At 42.5% G+C, this 23,882-nt stretch overlaps 1 long non-coding RNA gene across 5 annotated transcripts in view; it reads right to left on the reverse strand.

Moving 5' to 3' along the window:
• Positions 1–23,882, reverse strand: part of LOC143002456 (uncharacterized) — a 95,149-nt gene that overhangs the window by 4,933 nt on the left and 66,334 nt on the right. For 4 of the 5 annotated variants that reach the window (XR_012963799.1, XR_012963796.1, XR_012963795.1 and 1 more), the window contains one exon: positions 18,377–18,440. The exons of the other annotated variant lie outside the window; for it this stretch is intronic. This is a non-coding gene — a long non-coding RNA (uncharacterized LOC143002456). The remainder of the gene's footprint in view (positions 1–18,376; positions 18,441–23,882) is intronic. 5 annotated transcript variants of the gene reach the window in all.

Consider the following 23,882-nt stretch of genomic DNA (forward strand, 5'->3'; position numbering starts at 1 on the left):
ATGCAATTAAATACACAACAGTGAGGTCTAATTTACACCTGCAAACTCTTAACTGAAGCCTCTGCTAGTGGCTTCTACAGGCTTTACTACTCATTACACTGTGTGTGTCCAAATGTCCTGAGTAAGAACGTTTCTGAAAAAAAGCCCTCTTTTGTAACTGTTCCTGGAAAACCCAACATGTGATCTTTTGAGAAACCTTTACCATGAAACAATGTAGTGAACAGCTTGAGCGTCTGTGCTCAATGTAAAGGCCTCATAAATCTTCACTATGTGATACTATATCATTAAATGGGAACTGACATATAAATGATTAGTGGTCTGTATTATCCCCAGTGGATGATGTGTGCTTTGCCCAGTCAGGCTCTCTGTCTCCCAACATGACAATCTGGCCGACTTCACATCTGGATTACTGTTGCCAATCACAACATTAAACGGGGTAAAGCATTTATGCAATATCCAAAATGGAATGTCAAGAAGACTGAATGTCTGTATGATAACCAAATAATAAGTTACAGATGGAGAGGTACACCAGAGAGCAAACGAGGGGGATGGAACACTAGTGCTTTATTTGCAAGCTTAAATTCCAAATCTACTCTCTGAAGTCATTATCTCCAGAATTACACATGTTCAGGAAAACGGTTACATTACAGATTTGATGCTGTGTTAGTGGGTGCAAAGGGTGCAGCCACACCTGTGCGCCTTGGGCATATGGGATTAGGTAGCACCCCATCATCAAGACAGTAAAGGAAGTCTATAGCACTGGGAATGTTTATGTTGAAGGTTAATGCGTTGGAACAGGGAACAAAGGCTGCATCCTCTCTTAGCTTTACTGTAGGAAGTTTTCATTATAAAAAGCCTCAACAGCTAAAACGATGCATCACACTTGGCTGAAACACACGACCAGAGACACTTCCAGATAAGATCCCCTGACACAGCTGCATGTAGAAACATCACAATGTTGGTAAAAACTAAATACAAGAAACCTTTTTACTGTTAATATTATTTGAATCCATCTTGCTCCTCCTGTGTCTTTTAGAACAAGAATTCCTATCTAGTTGTGTGACCCTGTACCTGTGCAGATGACGAATGGTCTCTTCTAATCTCAGTTTAAATTCAAAAGATGAACCATGGTCACTGATAAAAACTCTAAAAGGAGAGGAGAGGAAGGGCAGTGAAGGAAACAGCGGCAACGGAAGAAGAGAAGGGAGAGAAAAGTCTCCAAACAATGTAATTATTCTACCATCCGGCCGCTCTCTCTCCATCACTGCCTTCATCTACTTTGTATTTACTTTTCTTCAAATTATTTTGCTGTCTCACTCTCTCTCTCTCTCTCTCTCTCTCTCTCTCTCTCTCTCTCTCTCTCTCTCTCGCCCTCTGTGAGCAGACAGGCAGAGACAGGAGCACTGTTGTTGTGCTCAGCCTGACACTATCAGCTCATAAATCCCTGTCAACAGCTTGTACGTCTCCTCTCCTCCCACCCGCCTTCACTGCACTGGTGAGGGAGTGGAGGAACCCGGTGACCTGTCGGCAAGCATTTGAATGGCACTAACACACACACACACACACACACTCACATGCACATTTAGATAAAAGACAGCACATAAAGCATGCAAACACACATATTGAGTATGTATTGATAGATACTCACAAGCCACTTTGCAAAATTGAAAAGTTGGGCCTCTGTTATTCCCCCTCCCTGTCTGTCTGTCTGTCTCTCCCTCCCCTTCTCTTTCTCTTCCTCCCTCTGTATCTTTCTTTCCCTGAGGCGATGTATGCCGGCAGACAGTCGTTCCTGTCGATCCTGACAAGTGCTTCCTGTGGTTGGGGGTAAACACCTGGGTAATGAGGCCACGCTGCTCCTAACAACACACCTAAAAGATCCACAGCCCTCACTCACTGCACGTGTATACACTGTAGACACACAATCAGGTCACACACACACGCAGATATTCTTGCATACACAAACACAAACAAGCGTACACACACACCGAACACACACACACACACAGTCATTTATTGGTGCAAAATGCTTAGCTGAGTCTGAGCCGACCCCCCCTGTCAGTAGTAAAGGCAGAAGGAAATGAACTTTTTGTCACTAAAAAGTTTATTCACCAAACTCGAAAACAAATCTCACTGCGAGCCGAGTCAGTAACACACTCGCACAGCTTGAGATATTGTGGGTTTTTCCGGTAACTAAAATGCTGAGTGACTCCAGTGCAAAGTTATGCTGTGTTGATGTGAGAGAGAGAGCAGGGAGAGCGAGAGAGAGGGGGAGAGAGAGAGAGACAGACAGACAGACAGACAGACAGACAGACCTGTCAGTCTGACTGACTGCAGCATCACTAAAGCTGGTGAGCATCGGAAACAAGATCCACACTGACCGAGCTGTTAACTCTTTACACAAGCCAGTTCAGACATGATGAGTCTCATAATGAACGAATGAGTGACAACATAATTTGAAGTTAACCTGTTGCGCTTCTTGTCTGACACGGCTCTCATGATAACCGACTGTGGTGACGTGTGTGACATGTGGAGGTGTGCAAACACTTCTGCTCTCAGTGTGTAGGGTTAATGCTTCATACTGGGGTACGACTCACACAGTACAGAGTGTCACTTATCCATTCATCCATACTGCATAACCTGGGCATGCTTGCAGGGGACTGAGTCTATCACAGCCTCCACCAAGGCACACAGACAAACAAACTCATTGTTCCGCTCTCACATTCACGCCTACAGGCAACTTGGAGTTTCCAATTCACTTCATCTGAATGTGTTTGGACTGCAGGAGGAAACTGGAGAAACGAACAAATACGCTTTGAGGTTATCATTGTTGTCTGGCAGGCAGAAGGTTATAGGTTTGTATTGCTTTTCAATATAAGATTGTGAGATTATTTTGAAAGGAACATAACCATCACATGGTTGACAGATATTCTTCTAGTTTTATTACGCCCCCACACCAAAAACATTCTGTCTCCTGTTCCAACAACATACATTTAACCTCAAGATGAATGAATTTAGATGAATGAGGTCATCATGTGGCAAGTACAACCCAGTTAGAGCTGGTGAGAGAACGTGAAGAAGGAAACGGAAACAAAATGTACATCTAATTATGCATAAATATACTTGAAAGTGTATTGACTTTTTTTCCCCCAACATACTGTTTTTAAGAATATTCAAAATAAACTCGAGAAAATCCAAAGCCATGCTATACCAAACACATCCTGGACCTATTTCTGTACTGCACTGACCTTGACACATGTGAGTGTGAGTTTGACAATTAACAGTCTTAACTTTTTATCATTATTTTTTAACACTATAATTTTTCAGGACAAGTCTGGTTTCTCTTAGAGGCAAAGTGGCAAACTACTCCAACAAGCACCAGCAGTACATTTTCACATCACTCTCCACATTGATTTTGTCTCACATCTTTCAGCTCCAGAGTTAGAAAATGTTCTGAAAATATAAAAGCCTGAAGAACGTTCAGTGTCAGAAGCACTTGAGTGATTCACACATGGATCATCTTATTGTGTTATTTCTGGACAGTGCAGTGAGAGTCTTGTGCATGCATTTCACGCGTGTCGTAAGACAAACCAGGGACGCCTGTAAATCATCAGCCCACCAGCCGAGCAAAGCCCTCCAGCACTTTTAGTCTTACAGAAGATCAAATGTCCAAAAGATGTCACATTATACACTGTGTTCTGTGTTTTTTATCTCTGGCACACGTGTATGCTGCACATGCATGTGGATGCATGCATATGGCTGCGTGTGTGGCTCTGGATGTGTCTGTGTGCATATGTGCGTGTGGCCCACACATGTCTTTGTGCGCAAAGGAAACGGCTGACAGTGAAAAATGTGGCCAATTCTAATTTTAATTGGCAATGAAAAAAGGCCTCAATATTTATGGGTTCTGTCCAGACGGGCAGGGCAGAAGGGTTTAAGCATGAAAGCATATTCCTTATCACAATTAAAAAGTGCTTTAACATGGCTGCAAACCTTTGAAGTTAGATTAGCAGTAATATTGGCGACATCAGCCCTGGCTTCAAACAATAGCAACTGAATAGGGGAAAAGAAATTATTGAACAGAGCCAAAGGTAATGCTTCTGTTTCGTTGTTCCCCTTTTACCCTTGAATTAGGCTCATGCTGACTCTTTTTTGATAGATTTTTCTATGTGTAATCATTGTTTTTTTCTTTCTTTTCAACACGAAATTACATTACATGTACATGAAAAAGTATGCTTGCAGTTCAATCCAGGGATTTGATTGAAGGAACGGAGGAAGAAAGAGACAGCACAGTGTGAGGTGATTTACATGCATCTGAGCCGCAGCTGAAGGCTTCCTGCTTGTACAACTGATGAACAACTGGAAGTACAGTGAGTAGAGTTCATAGAAGTGTCCTGATTGTAGGGGTCAGAGAACATACAGTTACTGTGTGTGGAGCAGGGATCTACACACATGGTCACACAGACACACCCACACTAACAAACAGACAAACAACCACTGGAATCGTCAGCTGAAATTCCCATCATTGCACAAAATTCCATTTAGCCGGTCCTTACATAAGGACATGCAACCCCATGGGAAGACACAGGACTGTAACTGAGAGCTCTGTAATTACAGAAAATGGAGAGAGGGAGCAAGAGAGAGAAAGAGAGAGAGAGGTGACTAGGGTGAGAAAAATCCTCCCCTGTTAACCAGAGAGAGAGAACAAGGAGGGCAAAACAGCTAGCAGCTGTTGAGGATTTACATGCTGTAAATTATTGATGTAATCAGCTGTAGGAGCGGAGACACAGGGAATGAAGGGGAGAAGGAGAAGGGAGGGAGACAATAGACACTGAGTTAGCCGACAGTCCTGTTTAAACCAGGTGATCTTTCCCTCTCACTCTCAGTCTGCCACACCTGTGAGACAATGACTGTGCGTTATGAATGTGTATTATTCTCCATATTACATGCACATCATCGGGTTTCTGCTTCCAGGTTATTAAAGATGACTAAACGCTCCGCACAGGATATTATATCTTTAAAAGCTTCTCCAAACAGGTTATCTGATTATGTTAAAAGCCTTAATATAATCAGATAAGCAGGTGGGAGAAGCTGAGATACAAACGACCCTAAAAGCCTTTGGGTCATTTGTATCTCAGCCTCTTAAATGTAATGTGATTCAGAGTGTAAGTATCTCTTTAAAGTAGATGCTCAGGTCTAAGGGTTTGTATGACACTGATCTTAAAAACTGAACCTGTTATCACTGATCACTGTTGTAGCAAACTGAGAAAAAGAATGATTCACTTACATTGTGTACTTTTTTTTAAAGCTTTTCCACACAGATGTGATGGCTAAAAGCACCTCAAAGTTGTGTTTCTTGTTCTGAGAAGACACTCTCTTACAGTAAATGAAGATAAAAAGCTGATATTGCTCCTCAAAGAAGGTAAAACAAGCATTTGTACTATTTTTATAATCCATTTCCCATCAGATTTGCCTTTCTGATTATTTTGCAACATACAAAATAATGAGCCCCCGAGTATACAGAGTTACTGTCTGATAAGAAGCTGTAGAGAGCACCAGCTTCCCCATCTCTTATCGATGACTCAGCAGAAATACAAATACAAGGACAGGAATACAGCAAACCCAAATGCCTCCTTTTCTACCGTCGGTACAGCAAATGGCTTTCACAAACATTGCTAAAGGCAATAATGGAAATATTAGTAAGTGGGACGAATTGTAAAGGAGCAACAGATGGAACAGCCTCTGACGCTCAATGACAGCATGCTACATGAACACGCTGGAACCAATTACTGTCTTTACTTATTATTTGTCTATAATCTGTAATTAACATCGTCAAGGAGGTTGTGTTTTTTTTGATTGCGTATGTCTTGTGTCTTTTACCACGATATCTAAGTTATCAATGTGTTTCAATGAACCTTGGAGGTCAGGCTGGACGTGGTTCTGGGAGGAGACCATTACATTTTGGTATCCGCCAGGCAGATGGTAGCGTTGCTCCGATCACTTGTATATTTTGGCTTATATCTTTTGGACCATAAGTCGTTCTTTTTTCCCTGGATTCCATGTGTGTATCCGCATCTACTGCTGCCCAACCTTCAGCTTTTCCGGCATTTGTTGCCCAACCCCACCTCGTCTGCTTTTCCAGCTTTTTCCTGGTTCCCCTCCTTCTTATATGCACTGGTTGATATTCTCTAGTTCATCTTCCGTTTTCCAGGATGTTCCATCACCATGGACCACCAGACGCTGCCAAACCCTTAACTTCTTATATTCTCTTCATGTTTGCTGCCCAACCCTCAGCTTTTCCAGCTGACTTGCTGATTTTCTCTGATTCATCCTTTTTCATCTAATTTTCACTCGCATCATATTGCCATCTTGGTTTTGTCCACCATCATGGCTTTCTAGCTTCTTGTTTGCTGCCCAACCCTTTTTAGCTTCTCCAACCTCATTATACTCATCTCATTTTCTTCTTTTGTACAATATACAATACAAATATATTGTATCTTCTTTCATAATATATATAATTGTATTTCTTTATATATACAGTAAAGCCTCATTTCAGGCTTAACTTGAGCAGTATAAGTAAAGTCTGAAACAGAGCCTTATGTCACCGAAGTTCAACCTCCACAGCCTCCTGACCCTGCTGACTGGCCCTCTGTATTATTAAATCTCCAATTGAAACACTGATTATAATCACTAAGAATAATAATGAGACAGAGTGTGAGAAGGACATGTGAAACAAGTTATGAGCAGGATTCAAATTCATGAGCTGTAAACCCTGTAAGGTTTTTTTTCCCTGAGTCATCTGATCCTTGCAGCATCTTAAAATAGGGCAGAAACATTTAGAGTGAGAACTCCCAAAGTCCTTCATCAGCAATAGCAGAATTTATGACAATACGATCCAGAAATCATCATAATGATTCTAAAAAACCACTACACAGAACAAATCTAATGCAATGTTACTGTAATTATAAATACGTGCTGGTTGTTTAGTCCCAGGCTGGCTCTTCAATTATGTCATCACTTGCCTTTCTGCCCCATCTCCCTTGACACCCCTCTATAAACTATGGTATACAGAACCACATAAAAATAACGACCTCGCTGCACTCCATGGACTGTTTTCGTGCTCTGCTTTTAACTTTGACACCCAGGAGGGTTTTTGAGAAGATGCTGATCCACAAATTCCCATGGGTTTGGCAGAATGGACCAGAGCCAGTGGAAATAGCAAACAAACATTGGAGCTGCTGTGCCTCATGTGAGCACAAACAACCTCGAAGCCCTCTTTCTCACACATCACATCTGTGTGTGTGTGTGTGTGTGTGTGTGTGTGTGTGTTCGAGCATGTGCTTCGTTGTTCATGAAGGAGAGTGAGAGAAAGTGGAAAAAAAGTGAGAAAAACGGTGTGTGTGTGTGTGTGTTTGCAAGGCCTAGAAGGCGTTTCAAAGGCATTACAGCATGAGATTTATGAGGGCATTCACAGTTACTCTGGCAATAAAACAAAGATCTGGGCTCCTGTCAAAAGTTCATATTAGGTCTTATTGTGGCGAGGACGTGTAGGAGGAAATCAGGGACAGAGACAGAGAGGAAACGAAAGACGAGAGGTGAGACCAGGGTAGACGGGAGAGAAAAGAGAGGCATGAAGGTAAAGAGCATAATGAAGATGAGGGGAGAGGAAGTTTCATCCAAGGTCAGAGGTGAGAAAGGCTAGGACACGGCATTCAACCGGCAACCCGGGAGAAGCAGTCAGCAGCGCTCCCCTCCTCTGCTGCCTCTCCGCCCATGGTTTTAGTGGCCTAGCTCACACCACATTATGGGCCCCTGGGTTCTTTATAATGGCTGGGTGTGTTCTGATCCTGCAGTACAGTCAGCGGCAGTTAAATCCCGTTCCTAATTAGTGGTGGGAAGCAGATTGCCAGTAATGAAAAGGGGAATAAGCAGATCGAGTTGAAAGACAATTAAACACCACAGAGGCAGAACAATATTTTCAAACAATATTTCCCGTAGTGGGATGTTATCACGGTGCCATAGAACCTGAACATGACTGTGCAGATTTTAACCCAAAAATCTCGTCCTCTCTCTCTCTGTTACCATACAGTCTAATGTTGACCAGCAAACCAGACTCACAACTGACTGTTACTTTATATGTTGGCAATTAAAACTTTACTCTGTGTCAGCCAAGGGACAATTTAAAAAGAAAACACTGGAGGAGAACCTTCAAATGTTCTGCTTGTACAGCGTCTGATCTCTTTCCATGCTGGTACATACACTGTAACTGTTGCAAATCAATCCCTCCTCATCTTCACATGTTGAGGTTTTGTCAACAATAGACTTTGTGTGTATTGCTATGAGAAATACCCAGAGGAAAAAAGTTTTATATAGACCTTTATTTCCCTTTTATATTTTTAGCAATTGGGTTCTCATTGTTGTATTATTTTGAATTTGTAAGAAGTACAAAAAACCATTTCCTTTTTGTGAACTCGTTTGCTATTGTTGACGCCTTAATAATTTTTTACCCAACTCAGAATTAGTATTTTGCCAGAAAGTTTAATAAAATTCATGTGAAAATGTTTTTGATTTTTTATTCAATGTATCTTATTTCACATTGAAAACTACAATGAACTAACAGTTTTTTGTATAACAGAATGCAGTCAGTGGGAGAGGCAGCAAGGTGGGCAAGTCCCTCCTTAATCACATCAGGTAATACCTGTAGTGACTGGAGATAAAGTGTGTTCAACATACATTACATACTATATGTACTGAATGCAACCAGCAATGCTTTAATGTCACAAAAGAAAACCTCTTGAAAATATGTTCTGAAAAATAATTACATGCTAAGATGCATTCCACAGTATCAGATGGCATTCATATTCCAGTTCTTTATGTTTGTTCTTTGTTCAAAATTTGACGAGCATCACAACAGAATAGAATACACAAAACCTCAGACACACACACACACACACACACACACACCTATAGAAGTGAATGTAAAGGCAGCAGTGTTGATTGAATATGGTTACATTACACTGAGACATCGGTGGGTGCTTGGAATTTCACATAAAAGATTTCATGAACTGAGGATCAAACATCAACATCTGAATCATTTGACAGATATGATCTCTGAAATTATCATCAATACAACTGATATGAAAGATATCAACTGAAGTCCAACCTTCAAATAACAACTATTTTATTGAGATCCAAATTAAATCCTGAGGAGAAACACACGCGCGCACACACACACACACACACACACACACACACACACACACACACACACACACACACACACACACACACACACACACACACACACACACACACACACACACACACACACACACACATACTCCCATGTTCTTTGATGGCCCTTGCCAACTGTGGGAGTTCTCATTCTGTTGTCTTGCGTGCAGTTTCCAGGGTTATATCTGTAATCTTCAGAGACTTTTCTACCATGTGCACATTGAGGTTTTGAGCGATTCTTTTCATGTTAGGTGAGCAATAGCGTATTTTTTCCAAAGGCCTGAAACACATGGTGCTATACACCACATGCATAGACTTGTTACAGTGCGGTAGGGAAGCACAGGTGCAAGACAAAGTTCACCTCAATCTGAAATACAGTATTACTCATGTGAAATGGTGATACATAAATGTTCAGTTACAGCTCATTTCCATTTGATTCAGAAAACATAATCTCATCTATGGAAGAATAAATCAGGTAATTTAGGGGGGGAAAAAGTCAAAATCTTAACCCTCTTCACTATTCACCATTGTGTCTGCAGTGCTAAATTAATTAATGAATTATGTGTGTTGTAGGCGAGGAATAGGAAAGATCACTTTGCCAGTCATGCTAATAAGGAGTGGAATTAAAATGAAGTGTTATCTACCACTTATCAAAAATAGCATACTGAGAAGAGTGTGGGCCCAGGAAATTCTGTCAGATTAATAAATTAGGAAAAAAAGGAGGGAAATAAATGCATTAAATAGTACATGAGCGGTATCAGATACACTGGAAGTTATAGAAGAATATGAGTTTCCTGGGTGTAATGACCACTTGTTGACAAGTTTAAGGACAAACATGATTCTATGGCTTCATTAGAAACGGCCAAAGAAAGGAGATGTTGCTGCATTTAGGAGTTATGGGAATATTAAGAGAATGATATTTGGGCGGACCAACGAAAATCCGGATAATCCTGTATTTCTTTCTCATTGGTGCCACTGCGATCGTTTAAGAATGTATTTCAAGAAAAACGGCAGTATTGTCACAGCACTGGTGTGTGTTTTGCTCAGTAAATGTGTTGGGGAAAGGGGGGGGTGGGTGTAGTTCATTGCCAGAAGCAGACGGCTAAGAGATACTGAGATACTGTACCTGGCACATGCTGTACTGAGTCTCACGTAACACTCATGTCATAACATCTAAGCTTGTGGAGCAATGAGTTTCAAAGATGAATGGAAGAGCGGTGTGGCCATCTGTCATCATTTTACACATCAACCACCTCCAACCAAACGTCTGGAGGTGGTGGAGTGTTTCTACTGAACTAAGTCATCCTCTAACTTAGAAACAATCGGAGCGAGGGAGAGTGAGTAAACTCTCTGTCCCCTTCTTTTCTCAGCTCCCTCTCTCTGTCTCTCTTATCGTCTTCTTTCTCACCCTCCTCTCTCTTTTTTTTTTTCCGCATTTTTTCTCAGCGCTATGTTAGAAGTCAAATCTGCTGACTCGTAGCGGGGCAGTGATGTCAACTCGCTGGAATGCATCTCAGTCTCTGGAGGGCTAGAGGGGTGAGTTTGGGTTTTGACTGACAGGTGGTGAGTCAGGCTACTGAGTGTGGAATGTGTGCAGGACGCAGGGGAGGAGGTGAGAGAGAGAGAGAGAGAGAGAGACAGAGAGAGAGAGAGACTGGTTGATAACTGAGAAACAGTTAAGGACAGTAAGAGCAAACAGCGGGAAATAATGACTGATTCACTGAGCCTACTGAGCAATTAGAGAGAGATTAATTGGTTGGTTGTCACTCCATTGGACTGTTATTAGGGAAAGGTGCTCCTCTCAGAAACCATTTAAATGTGAACTAATTGCTGTAATTGTTCTGAAGATGACACAACTCCTGCAGTATTACTGAACACGTCGCATCTGTGGGTGAACAATCAGCTGAAATGAATGCTGCAAGGGAAAGAAAGCAGGGCGAAGGCAAAAGGCACAAACAACAGGGCTAAATAGATGAAGGAAGGTTGTGTGTGTGTGTGTCTGTCTATCTGTCTGTTTGTCTGTCTGTCTGTCTGTCTGCCTGCCTGCCTGCCTGCCTGCCTGCCTGCCTGCCTGCCTGCCTGCCTGCCTGCCTGCCTGCCTGCCTGCCTGCCTGCCTGCCTGTCTGTCTGTCTGTGTGTTTATGAGTTATGGAAACTTATATTGACTATGTGTTTTGGTGTTTCATCAGGATGTCCTCTCTCTCTCTCTCTCTCTCTCTCTCTCTCTCTCCCCCTCCCCGTCTCCCCCTCTCCCCCCCCCTGTGTTTTGAGGTGACCTTGTCTGATCAGTATTTGTAACCAGTAAATCTTTTATAGGAGGCGCAAATGATCCATCCAAAGCAGGAACTCACTCCTGATCGTCGAATATACTCACAGCTGAAACTCATTATAAATTTGCAATCTTACTAACTCAAATACACTTTACATGTTGATACTACAGTTAATATTAAAGTGTCAAGTAAATATTTGATCATTCTACAACTATCAATGATTTACTTACTACACTATTAACTTAAATCCTGTCCATGTCCATGTATTATTAACACCTCAAATAGATTTTAAGCCTGCTTGGTTTCTGAGGTACAACAAAGTGGAAAAACTGCATGAAGGGGTTAAATTAAAGGATGAGTTGTGCTCCAAAAATATAAATTCTTAATTAAGAGAATATTTCAACTTAAAACACTTAATGAAAAGTGCTATTATTTGCCAAGAAATTGCTCCAAAAATTATAGATTAGAGTTGTTTTAAATCTCTGCAGTCATCTGGTCAACCACCAGAGGGCGCTTCAAGTACCATCAGTGGTATGTGCACCACAGTTTGAGAACCATAGACCAAATCATAAGTATTGATAGATGTTGTTATATTATCTACAGCACTGATTATGACTTTAATTACATAAATGCTCATTTTGTAATTAAGATTAATTATGTTTGCGAGACCTGAACGAGGCTTTGGAGCAGGTACACAAATACACAAGTGGAATACGACTTTGACTGTGAAATGTCATATTCAGACAGGATTACCAAATTGAATTTTCAGCATAAATGTCATACATGTAAATACCACATCCCCTGTTCCATCCTGCCCTTTCTGGAAGTATTCAAAATTATTGCATATACTACAAACTCTATGTCTGAATAAATTATATTCACAATTTATAAGGTAAGACATCACTGCCTAGAAAGAAAGAAAGAATATGAACCCGGTATTACTGCTTAAACAGCCTACGATTTCCGATAACACTTGTGCTCTCCCACAACAAAACTGCGCAGAAAAGAATCTAAAAAGTTCAAACATGTATTTGTATCTGAACATGTCTCCTGTTGAGTACTGTACATTCTCCAACATGATGAATTCCACCCCGCAGCTGGAAAGCATTACAGCAGTACAGTTGAGCGTATCTTTCCCTCGGCGTACAGGAAATGGCCTATTTCTCCCGAGCGGAGGCCTTCCCAGCGCGGGAAGTGGCAAACCACATGAAGCCGGCGCGCTCCACTCTTGTTTACGCACAGTAATTTGCACAGGTGAGAGAGGACTGGGGCCTCTGGGACGGATACAGCAAAGCCTTGTTTAGTCCCAACCACCGGGGAAGGGAAGCCGTGTGAGAGAGTCGTGAATTCACTTCATTCACAGCCTGCTGACTGAAGACGTGTTTCAAAGTCTTAAATCACGTATGTAACACAAATACTCTTACAAAGTTGACTTAGGAGTTACTTTAAGATATGAGTATTACTGTGATACTAGCAGGAGGAGAGAGTCAACAACCGAAGTGGAATCTGGGCATCCACACACACACATTCACACACACACAGACACACACAGCAGTTAAAGGTCTTAGAGCCTAACATTGACTTCTCAACCACCAACATGAGGGATTCTGGATCTTTGAACTTCCTAAACAGTTTGTGATCCCGTTGTGCCTTCTGCCTTCCAAGTCCAAATCTGAATTTAAGCAAGAAAGCCAAACACACTGGGCGACCATTGCCTCTAAATTGCTCGGTGGACACTCTTGCCCTTTAGTTTAATCAGAGGATGAAGACGTCCCTTTATGGTTTGTCCCCCTTTGTGTTTTTTAATCTGGGCAAAGAGACGACTGGTGCCTGTTGAAGCTCCGAGCCCTGTAATCACGTCGGCTGATCCCAGATCTCTGAGTCTGCAGCTCAGCATCAGTGGAGACACCAGCTCGCTGCGTGTGGGAGATAAGTGTGGGTGTTTGTGTGTCACTGGAAGACATGGAAGGTGTGGCACAGCGCCCCCTACGGTTGAATCTAACGCAAGTACAGCAAGTTGAAGGTCAATTTCACTGCATCTTCATCCACTCATCTCTCTCTTTTTCTCCTGTCTTCTTATTTTTCTTCCCTCTCTTTTCGCTCCCTCTCCACTTTTATCTGTCCCCTTTCCTTTCTATCCTTCGCCAAGGTTACCAGAGCCATTTTCTCCCGTTTTTTATCTTCCTCCTTACTGCCGAGCATCCATCCATCCATCCTTCTATGGCTTTGCCCCTCTTATGGGCTTATTTGGGCTTGTTTACAACCGCCCGCTTCCTCTCTTATCCTCCAGTCATTCATTCATCCGTCTTCATCACCGATCATCCATCACTGATACAGCCATTCCTCCTTCTTTATCATCCATCCATACTCGAGGCTGTTGATGTCTGCTCGACTCTGCCGTGCTGTTTACCGACCGTCCTTGCTTTTTTGGAAAACTCTCCTTCAACTCTCGAGTCTGCACTATTTATTATCGCTTCTTTCATCTGTTTTTCCGTCCATCTGTCCGTTCTGAGCAGAGTTTTTAAAGATCGCCTTCTAAAAATCCCATCACTCCATCTCTCTGTCCGTCCCTCCATCCAGCTTTCTCACCTTTGCTGCAGGTTAGGCCACAATCTCTTTCATCATCCGTCTCTCCCCCCCTCCCTCTCTGTCTGCGGAGAAGTTATTTGAAGTTGTTTGGGTTTGCTTATCGAACATTTCTCCCCTTTGCGTCCCTCCTCCCTCGCTCGTCCACATCTCCCTCCGTTCCCTCCCTCTCTGACCCCTGTGTTAGAAAGGTAGCTTCATTTGCAGCTCTGTGCATCTCTGATCGCTGAAAAACTTTGTGGCTGATGCTTGTTTCTCTCCTCAGATGAAAGGCTGCGAATAAAACCAAACATCTGACCACAACAAACCAGACCAGTCAGTCAACACCACCCCACAGGATGGGACTGTGTGTGTGTGTGTGTGAGCAGCATGAAGCTTGAATTTCCACACTCACAAACCTTCTCAGAAATCCCTGTCACACTTCAGAATTTATTTTTTGATTTATTTATGCAGCATTCCCCTTTAAAATCCCGCTCACATCCGTCCGCCCGACTGACCGAGCGGTCTGTGTTCCTTTTCAAAGCGTAGAATTTCATAGACCTTGAGCAAAAAGAGGAACGGGTGAGAGAGAAAGAGAGGGAGAGGGGGAAAAAACGAGCTAAGGTAATAACCTGATTTCGCCTCAGTTGGTTTTGATTTAGGAAAGGAAGAGTGTGTCAGAAACACAGCGGGCACTCTCCTGACTTGATTCCATGCCAGGTTTTTGAAGAGAGGGGAGCGAAAGAGGGATGGAGACGCACAAAGAAAAGAGAGAGACGAACTGAACAAAGAGAGATAGAGATGGCGAATCACGCCCCATGCCAATAAAGTGAACTGAATTGATGCAACACAAAGAGACAAAGATGCCATTGAGAAAATGAGTGCACAGGAGAGAGAGAGAGAGAGAGAGAGAGAGAGAGGGGAAGGGAGTGGGAGGGTATTAACAATGAATGAATTTTTAATAGCCCTGAGATCAGCCGTTGCAGGGGCTCAAACAGAAATTAATACCTTGCTTCAATATTTTTCAACTGCTCTTTTTTTTGTAGAAATGTAGCCATGTTTATTCTGGCTGGATGATCAGTCAGCAAACACCACACCAGAAAGCAAGCGAGAGAGAGAGAGAGAGAGAGAGAGAGAGAGAGAGAGACCCTGACAGCAAGACAGGCAGAGACAGAGAGGCTTATGGGTAAATACAGTGCTGCATGCCACTCACACCACACGCACGCACAAACACACACACACACACACACACACACACACACAAACACACACACACACACACACACACACACGCCCAGTTGATTACCCCAGGTGTCTGGTATTCACACATGAGGAGCATTTGAATTTTAAACTCCTCCAAAAACATATGTCAGCCCTTCGCCCATCTGTCTGTCACCCAGCGATGCCCTGACAATACCACCAGCACAATTAATGTAAAGCCAGGAGGATGTGCCAATTTACTCCCAATTTCCTGCTTACAACATCAGACTTCTCTTTCAAATGTGTGTGTGTGTGTGTGTGTGTGTGTGTGTGTGTGTGTGTGTTTTTTAGCATATTATACGAGGCGTGCCATTTTCTGTGCCAAAAGCATCTCCATATCAACAAGACCCGCCCCCCTCCCACCCCCCCTCTACCCCCCAAACCTCCTAATTTGCGGATTTTGAAGCGCATCCCAATTTAGTGCTTAAAACATTTGAATTTTAGCAGCTGTATTCAAATGTACATCTGAGCACGGAAAAAGGAAATGGTTCATTTTACGGGCTCATATTAAACATTTTTTTCTTCTTTCCTGTTAAGTGATTCCATCTTACTTTCTAGAAAGACGTCCTGCTCGTGTTTTTTGTTATTTCAGGGGGGGGGGGGGGGGGGAGTTGAATATCTTCATATGTTTGAGCTTTTTCTTTTACTTTGCTGGAGTTGAGGAAACAAAGTGACATGATTAAATGAATGTTGTCCTTGTACAAAGCACACTGAGTGTATACGGTTCAGCTATATAAAGTATGTACTCTGTATGCTCTGACATGAGTGCTACAGTAACACACATCTTACTGATTAAAATGAAAGGAAGTGATTCAACTGTGATTTTGCTGCTTTATAATTTCAGTCCCTCATACATTTCTATGTAATATCCATCTGGGAATCCGCAATGTTAAGTGTCAACCTTGTGCTTAGTCGTCCTTCATGCTGTGTATTCTATGTAAAGTGGGGGGAGAATTTCACTATCACTGTCTATCTGCCATAGCCTCAGAAATCGAGAATTATCTCATATAGTAATTACATCTGCTAGTGTACTCAGATCTTTCAAAGGGCCGACGGTAATTGGTTTTCCTGAGGCTGGTAGCCATCAACTCACAAAAACAAGCCTGATTCTCATAAATAGTAACCATGAAACAAAGATGAAGTCAGTTGGGTGTCAGGGGGAAAAAAGTTATTAACTAAAGTCTATACTTGCAATAATTGACTTTGTCTTTCATTCCCAGTATTTGTTAACGTTAGACAACACTAACACTGGTGGGAGTTGTTATTTACAGTAAAGATGTGCCTCTGGCAGCAGTAACCCAGCAGCTGTCCTGTTCACAGTTAAACTCCCCTGGAAAGCCAATTCTCTTGGACAACGAGGCAATGTGGAAAAAATATAATAATAATAACACAACAGTGCACTGTTGTTTTATTCCCACATGCTTTACAAAAGTCATTTAAGGCAAAGAAACGTCCCTGAACGTTCCCATTGCCAAGGCTTACATTGTGACTCCTACGGGCGAACATGAGCCAGTGTGTGGAATTCAGCAGTGATTCTCTACATAACAAAATGATGTTAAAGTCGAGACAAAGGCAGAATGAAACAGGCGTGGTAATTGAACAGACTGAAGAGGAATTCAAATTGCAATAAACAGTATTTGGACAAAATGCAGTGATCACAATGGTTAATTGTATTTCTTAACACTGTTCTAAACTTAATTTAGATGCAAGGGATCGGGAGAAATTGGTTTCAAAACATAAAATTGTCTGACTCGTAATCTATCATCCCTTACTGACTTTGCACAATATGTAGTCACTCAATTAAATTGACATTTTTCCCGCTTTACTCCGCCTCTAAACATCTCGCTCACATGCGAAGGCAGATGCAATCAGCTGTGGGTCAAAGAAAGAAAAGAACATAAAAACACAAAGCACGAACGCTCCATAGAGATGAAGCAAAGAGGGAGAGTGACAGAAATAAAATAAAAAGAATAGAGACATGGAAGAATGTTATTCTGCATGTGTCCCTCTTTTCATCTTTGTTTGTGTTCAAAACCATGGTTTTATTGTTGCCTTTAGGAATGGTAAACAGCTGTCCCTTCCATTCTCTCCCTCTATCCACCCATTCATCAAGCTTTCCTCACTCCGCTGCAAAATATATGTGTGCCAGTACATCCCGTCTGTCTGTGGGCCTCCCTCCCTTTGTCTGCCCCTCTCTCCCTCTCTCCCCCTGGATCTCTCTCTCTCGCTTTCTCTCTCCTCTCTCTCTCTCTCTCTCTCTCTCTCTCTCTCTCTCTCTCTCTCTCTCTCTCTCTCTCTCTCTCTCTCTCTCTCTCTCTCTCTCTCTCTGCCCTGTTTAGATCGCAGACACCAGAGAATGTGAGTCTTGTGTTGGTTTTTCTGTTTGTGTGTACACGCATGATGGATGGATGGATGGAATTTTTGTTGCTGTGTATTGTGAGTATTGTGGCCTGTCTGCGTGAGAGGTAACAATGCTGTAGTCGTCGTAGTAACAGTCGTGGTAGTAGTGAAAGTACTATTTACTGACATTGTGGCTATAATAGTTGCGCTGCCGGTCGTAAGGCTTCACAGTTAAGTAAAGAGTGACAGAGCCTTTGAGGGAGAAGGTCCATTTAAGAAACAGTAGGCTGAATACTGCAACACACACACACACACACACACACAAATGCACAAATGCTGACTTGTGGCATTGTAACACATTTAACAGTATTAAAAGGAAAGTGTGGTATTTTCCTGCACAGATTCTTATTGTCCAGGGCATTTACAATGACTGAAATTAAAAGTCCCATTAATCCGACAGTGTAATCCCTCCATTGCCTGGAACAGTCTATTCAGCCTGAGTCTGGATTAAGAAACACTGAGACCCTGTGTTGGTGGTCACTGGTGTATAACACCTCATAAAGATAATGTGCCGTATGCACTGTGTGTGTGTGTGTCCCTACTGTGCTGGTGGTCAGTGTAATAGTACAAAAAGTATGGGTGTGTGTTCGTCGGGGGTAATGTGTGTACATGTGGATAATGTGCTTCTTTCCTCCCTTTGTGATTACCTGGTGAAGGGGAAAATCCCTAGGAGGTGGTCCCTCTCACAATGTGGACGGCAGAGAAGGGGGCCTGTAACAGAGGAAAGGGGGAATTAATCAAATCAGCCCCAGTGATACTGTGGTTGGGATGGAGGGGAGATTTGGAATGGACGTAGTTTAATGAACGTGATTACACAGTAGTTTGAATTTAATACACCAGAATGCATATTGGAGAAACGCACTTTAAGGATCAAGTGGTCTCATTTGCTTTGCATTTGCACTGGCTGGCATAAATGATCAAGTCCAGCCTCACACGCGCTCACACGTCTCAAATATGCCAGGTGAATATGTGTACAATAATAAAACACATGGGATCATACATACATACATACATACAATTGTCATAAAATGTGGCGTATATGTATGAGCATGTGTCCAGGCTGGATATAAATATGCTGTAAATCTTCTCCTCTGCCTGCAAAGACACTCTGGACAAGCCAATTCTTGCATAATTATTTCTACATTTTGTTTACTTCACTTTCAGAAAAGAAACCCTTTTATGTTTATGTTTATATTAATGTTACCCTTTTATGTTAAAAGAAGGTCTTCAGTGTAAATGTTGCCGCTGAGATCCATTCAAAGAGAATCACTGTTTAAAGAGATATGGGAATAAACAAGAACATAGATTGTCAATGTAAATGTATGATGCAACTGAGGAAGTTGGCAATCGCACAGCCCAACAAAACGGCAACTGATGCTTTCATTAAGCAATCAAACTGTTAAAGAAGTCTTTGGAGGATGTAACTATGTCCGTCTTTTGTATATTCCTCTCTTTTAACTATAAAAGATGAGATGTGATGAATGAATTCAGTTTACAGGTCACGTTCCAGTCGTCACCGTCCCTCCTCACCCTCCCTCCGGCAACTCCCATAGCACGCCCTGTGTCTTTTATTTGTATTTTGTATTTGTAACTATAAAGTGTTAATTTCAGCCCCTGCAGTGAAAGAGAGCAAACGCACCTCTTGACCTCAGCGCATCTCATTCCCTGAGATCATTCTTTAAACGCAAATTGAAATAGCGGGCAGAAAACGCAGATGGCGAATGAAAAACTGAGGCGGTAATAATAATAAACATTTATATCCCTCTGCTGCTGTATGGGAAAATCTATATCGCACAGCCTTGATACAATCATGAAAAGATACTGGTCAGAGATGCACGGCTGCACACTCTCATTGGAGCTTGGAATGAATGTATTCATCACGCACTGTGGTTGCATCCTAAATGGGAGCGATCTTACGAGGTGGTCCCAAACATAAAAACACTTTATCTTCATTTGACGCTGTGATGCATGGTGGTTTGTCTGTGTATATGTGTGTGTGTATAAAGAGGTGTACAGTACATATGTATATATCCATGGGTGACTTTTAGAGGCATTGAAATAAGGCCTACTAGTCTGCAGAGGCAAACGAATATGCATCACTGGATGACAGCGTCAGCATGGGTGTGTTTACAAGGCGGGGTAATCGAAGTGCGGTCCTGTATTTGAAATGGGTTTTATAATTTAACACAGGGACACTGACCTTTACAGCATCTCATGTCAGTACTCAATGCTGCAAAATTACTACTTAAAGTTCTAAAAAGCCCTTTAAAACCATTTTCCGCACCGCCAACGACAAAAACTACTTTCCCTTGACTCTTCACATCGCCTCTTAAATTTCACAAAAGCTTTTATACAGTAGCTTTCACATTCCTTTAACAATACTAACTTAATACAATGAAGTAGTGATAGGAAAACTTGGAGCTTCTCATTTGAAAATGTTACATTTTGTGCTCATGAAACTCCCTCCTGCCCGTTGGCTGATCCGTGGCTGCGATGCTCAGGCGGTGGTACCAAGGTCTTTTCTCCGCAGGCCTGCTGGAATGCAGCCACGGCCCACCAAGCCGAATTATTTGTTAAATCTTGTTGCAGTAATACAGGATAGATGTAACATGGGTAGGCACGCACAAAGTGTCAGGTACGGTGCCGGACTAAAATCTCCTAATCCCCCGACTCTTTGCTATTCATCATTATTTCACAGGGCAGCCATCCCAAATACATAAGGCCCCGACCCTGCCAAGCTCCAACTCTGGGTTTGATGCTCCTCCAATATCCAACAGCCTATGATTATTTCATTCCTTTTTTAACATAACACATCAATTATTCAGCCTCTGGTAGACCAGATTTGATTTTGATTTCACAAAAATAGCCGCGTGCAGTGTGTGTGTGTGTGTGTGTGTGTGTGTGTGTGTGTGTCCACCCATCATAAGGCAGACTAGAGTATAAACTCTTCTGCAAAGATAATACCTCATGCTTTAGATGAGTGATGGATGATGAAGAGGTGGAGTAGAAGGGGAAAAATGCAAGTACTCTGGAATAAATGATGACCACATTAGCATGGGATGGCAAATGCTCCTTTCACTCTGGGATAAATTGCCTCCCATCCTCAAGGCAAACTGTCCACACAACAAGTGTAGCCGTGACTGTGAATGTTGTGCGTGCATGTGTACACTAAAAACTTTGAGTATAAATCAATGCCATGACATCTTTAAAGTTATAGCTTACTCGTGAAAAATTTTCATTGAAATTAATTAGCTCAGGCCTCTCATTAATTTATACCTTTACAAAAAAAACACAATTTCTTCATCCTTTGGCCTGGTTTCCTCTCTCACTCCTTTTCCCGCTCTGTGTCTGCCTCGCACGCCCCCGATTCCTCTCTTCCCCTCACACCCCCGTCTCTGCTAATGAGCACAGTTAAATCTTTGCCAAAACACAAACGGCGAGAGAAGAAGCGAAAGGTAAGAGTGCTTACTGGAAACTCTGTTTGTTAAAGGATTCATCATGTGAGCTGTTTTCAATAAATAATAAATGCAAACGCTGACTTTTGTCTGCAGACGAGACTTGAATATGAATAATGTATTGTTATTCCTGGATAGGGAAATATAGGGACATGGTGGTAGTGTGTAGCATGTGTGTGTGTGTATGTGTGTTGCAGATCTCGATTTCTGAGCCTTACAAGCAAGCACTTATGTGGACGCACAAGTCGGTGTGATTACAACTCCTCAGACGTTGTGTTACAACCACAGTACCAAACGATAAGCTCCTGGGAAACTCTTTCCCTACTCCCAACTTTGAGTTCTTCATAAAAGATCACAAACTGATCTTTTGAATGATTTTTTTTTTATCTTGTTCATATCAAGTGTGTTGACTTGCTGGATAACGATGAACGATGAAGCACTGCGTGTTCGCGTGTACACAAGCTTGTCCTGGAGCTTGTAAGAGATGTGTGAGATGGTCCTGCCAGCACGTTTGAGTATTTTTCCATTTGATCTCCACTCTCTGCTTTGCCTTTTTCTGTTTTTTTTTTTCATACAATGTAATCATTACGACAACAAAGGCAACCGCGTTCCCGCTAGATGGTAGAAAGGTTCCACTTGCAATGCTAAAATGTGTGCGTGCGTGTCTGCCTGTGTGTGTGTGTGTGGTTGTGTATTGTCACTGGGGAAACTGGCGGAAAAACCTTGATTGAAAATCGTGGAAAAAGGCATAATTACAAAGAGGAAGAAGGCACCCATCCACCCGCGACAGCAATCATCAGTGATCTCTGCTGTCATTTCAGTCCGCAGTAAATAATTCATCAAAAGAAACAAAGGGAAAACAAATATGCAAATAAACCCCCGAAAAAAGGCCGGTAACACCGGCCTAACGCCACATGGGAAGAAAAGTACTGGATTATTATCATGGCAGGTTGTGACTGTGATGAATTTGAATTCCTCTTGTTTCATCTACCTTGACAGGACTGAAGTCACACACACACACACACACTCACGCACACACAAAAAAAACCTGGAGGGATTTGAGGGTTTGATTGAGGAGGGATGGGAGGGAGGGAGGGAGGGATTAAGGACAAGGGGAATGGAAGGATTGAGGGAGGGGGTAAGAGGGCGGGGGGGAGGAGGAGGCAGAGGGGCATTCGACATTGGAGGGAAGAAGAAAGAGATTTGGGAGGGTAAGGGAGGAAAAGGAGGGAGGGAAGCTTTTGAGGGTGTATTCGACAGTGGTGTGAAAGGTAGCCATCAAGGGCTTTGATGAAAAGTGCAGGCCTTCTAAAGCTTAGGAGTGACAGCATATGATTTGGTCAAAGCATGAAGCGTTTCAAAGGTAGACATCCGCGCTCCCCATCATCCTTTGCAGGCTGAGCGCAACTTTTGGGCCCAAAATTGGGCGCTCGGTTTGACAGATTGGCTGTGCGCGGTGTTGTCGTGTGATTTACGGGACAGCGGGCCTGCTTGAAGTGTGCGACTCTGAAAACCAGAGGGGATTATGTGTAATGTCTCAACAAACTCGACTAAATCAGCAGCTGCGCTCACGGCCCATGTGTCACCTAGGAGATGTCATTAAACGTACATGTTGTTTGCTTCACATTGAACGTTGGCTGAGTTAATCGATTTACAATTGCATAATCTAGGTCCGTTATCTGCAGTAGATTTAGATTTCATCACGGTGTTCACATGACATTTGAACAAATCACTGTATATGCATGTACGTATATATCTCCTTTTTAAATCGCTTCACCGAAAACTGCGTTGATTGATATCCGGACACTAAGGGTACAGTAAAAGTTGAGAAAAAGTGACATTATTGTGATAACTCTCACATTAGATCTTTGCCTCATAGATTGCTCGACTTGCTTCGTCAGTGTCAGTGAACTTTGTCCGATAGTCGCTTCGTTACGCTCAATTTGACGGCTACAGTTTGAGCAGCAAGTGAGGAAAGTAAACAACATAAGGTGAGGTATAGAACATATATCCTATATACTGTATACAGTATTTCGTTGTCACTGTAGAACCGCATTTGTGTGTGTTTCCTGGACTGGGGCGACACTTTGACACTTGACCGCTGCTGTGCAGAGGGGCCACGTGGGTTTTGTCTGAGTGGTGCTTGAGGCTCATTAACAGTTTGGCTCTGTAACAGCCCAAGCAGAAATATGGACAGCGTTTCCGAGAGGCATCCAGCAGTTGTTAAAATTGAGGGTTGAGGTTTAGAGTCCCAGGTCAGCAGTAACAAGCAACCAGCCTGTCAGATGATACTGGTGTCTCATTTGCACACACACACACACACACACACACACACACACACACACACACACACACACACACACACGCACACAAATACATTATGTTTGAAACCGCATGAAATTCAACGCCTACGCACACAGACATGCACAGACAAACACACTCATGATACTGCCCTTTACATGTAAAAGCATGCAAGTGCACGGAAATTGCACATGCGTGGCTCTGAGGCTCTTGTCTGATAATAATGGTGTCTGGTTCTCTCTCTCTCTGTTCCACACACTCACACACAGACACACACACGTAGACTGATAATAGTGTCTAATTTAGGCCCTCATATCTGCAGAGTTCTCCAGAGGACTAGACCTCATCAGGAATATATTGGTGACCTACATACAGCACACACGCACACACACGCACT

The sequence above is a fragment of the Genypterus blacodes genome, unplaced genomic scaffold (genome assembly GCF_046128005.1).
Source record: "Genypterus blacodes isolate CSIRO-AG114 ecotype Tasmania unplaced genomic scaffold, CSIRO-AGI_Gbla_v1 ptg000057l_1, whole genome shotgun sequence".
Taxonomy (NCBI): domain Eukaryota; kingdom Metazoa; phylum Chordata; class Actinopteri; order Ophidiiformes; family Ophidiidae; genus Genypterus; species Genypterus blacodes.